Below are 2,316 nucleotides of genomic sequence, written 5' to 3' on the forward strand. Positions count from 1 at the left end.
GTCTCTTCTGCCGGAAAATTATTTGACATCACTGCTTGTAAATGCATTTATTTTTGAAGTTATACTTCTTACATGAGTTCGGAAAAGGTTGCGATAGATTCAGGTTTCGCAACCTTGCTCAATATGAATCTAACGCAACCTTGTCTGCGAAGATGTTCGAGCAGCAAGCGAAGCGGTGACAATCGGCGATCGTTTGTTCGTTTCTTTCGGCACAGCTCGGCTTTTCTACCAACAACACAATGTTGCCATGCTTATGCTGTTGTTGTTTTTGTAGAACAATGTTTCAATTTTTGGTTGGTGACATATTCACATGTGTGCGCATATGTATGTTTGTATGCTCGTGCATTATTGAAGTTATGCTTCTTTTTTTTTCGTTTGTCTTTCATTTCTGCGAATTCTCAACTATTTTGCGTATCTTTTGGTTGAAATACTCTGCGTTGGCCGTTGAAAAATTAAGGCTATACTTTACAGGATCATATCTGTAGTTAGTCTTCATTTACATTTTTTGGAAATCGACCCGCGATGACGAGGTATATCGTTTTATCTGACAGCGAGAGGTTTAAAAAGTTCATTTCTAATTTTGTCTTGTGGCATATTAGAAATGATGATTCTTCGAAAATCGTTCGCTTACAACGGATAAAACGACTTCTGAGTGGTGATTTTAATGAACAAATACCTTTTGGTTGAAATGCTCTGCGTTGGCCGTTGAAAAGTTAAGACTATACTTCTCAGGATGATTCATTCCTTTCATTTCTTCAAAGAAATTAATGACCTTTAGAAATATGCATATTTGCATTATCTCGTTGTCATTTCCATATTCGTAGCAATAGAATTTCTATGGCATAAGTAAAGTAATGGCCGCCGATTGTCACCCCTAGCCGCTGTAGCAGCTTCGCTTACAAACATGCGTAAATATGTATGTATGTATACGTATGATCGTGAATACATATCGACGCAGATTTTTGCGAGAAGCACCGAAAGTTGTGCAATTTATGATTTTTGGCTTTTGCCATCGTCGCAAAAAGACGACTTGTTGGCAAAGGCATGTTTGGGGAGATGTTACGGCCTCTGTTTTTATGAATGAAGCGAGATCGCTTGTGGAATTTGCGCCTGCGTTCATGAAAGAAATCGTTTTTGTTGCAAAATGTACTACACTTGTTCTTCGCCAATTTGGCTGCCATTTGTCTTGTGAAGATCAATTTTTTGTTGGTGACATATTCATGTTGTGTACGCATATGTATGTTTGTATGCTTGTGCATTATTTGTTTGGCAATGTATGCAAATATATGTACATATAAGTATATATGAATCTATGAACATGCAAGTCAATGCGCGAGTTAATTTATTTACTCGTTATGAATAAAATAAATATAATTTTAAGTCAGCCAATGAGATTGGTACTGACTGGTCCTTCATTCGTTTAATAATTCACAGTATACACATGTACTTAAGTATTGAATATATTAAACTTAAACTGTACCTTTACAAGTGGTATACAGAACTTGTTACTCGGCAGTCGATAATGATAAAGTGACTTCGAGGCTATTGTTCCAGTTGCTTATATAGGCTATGCTTATCGCTGCTCATACTATTGAGATGCTAGTTGTTTACTAGTAAATAACTATTTGGGTTGTTATTGTTTGTTGTACTGATAGTGCGCTTCTATTGTTCTAAGATAAAGTTGTTTTGATGATTTTTCTTTAATGTTTACTGAAAGATAAGGTTGTGGTTAGAGGTTAAAGTATTAACTCTCCCCTCTCTTGTGAAGAATAGATCTCCTGATCTATACTTGAGTCTTGAGTAGATGAGTCATTCCTACACGTTCTATGGTAGCGTTGTAGTTTCTTAGATATACAGTTGTTTGATAAATTATATATAGTTTGAATATTACAAATATACTTAATCCTAGGACTACAAGTACTCCTATAGTTATGAACATATTCTTGATTGGGTGTTCTTCAAATGGTATTAAAATTTGTTTAATTTTTTAATGTTGTCAAATTGATATTCGTTTTCTGATTTCAATATTTCAAGAATGTGAATTCTTTCGTTTCCATTAGCTATAATATAATCTTTAATTTCTTGTTCCTGGTTGTGGAATACTTCTGAGTCAATAATAATTGTTTCATTAAATTGTATTAAATTCGATCCTTCAATTGATTTTCCGTTTAAAATATGTTTTCCTTGTAATACGACATTACCATGTCCTAAATCTATAATAGGTGCGTTATTTTCTTGGATAACATTACAATGGGCTTCGTAACCTTTGATCATTGGTATTGTACAATTGTCATTAGGTTCTTGTTTACAAATATA

General features: G+C 34.2%; 1 pseudogene; it reads left to right on the forward strand.

Annotated features, from left to right (window-relative positions):
- The first annotated feature begins 454 nt into the window (after window positions 1-454).
- On the forward strand, window positions 455-657 carry LOC120781029 (annotated as a pseudogene).
- Window positions 658-2,316: the final 1,659 nt, after the last annotated feature.

The sequence above is a fragment of the Bactrocera tryoni genome, unplaced genomic scaffold (genome assembly GCF_016617805.1).
Source record: "Bactrocera tryoni isolate S06 unplaced genomic scaffold, CSIRO_BtryS06_freeze2 scaffold_25, whole genome shotgun sequence".
Taxonomy (NCBI): Eukaryota; Metazoa; Arthropoda; class Insecta; order Diptera; family Tephritidae; genus Bactrocera; species Bactrocera tryoni.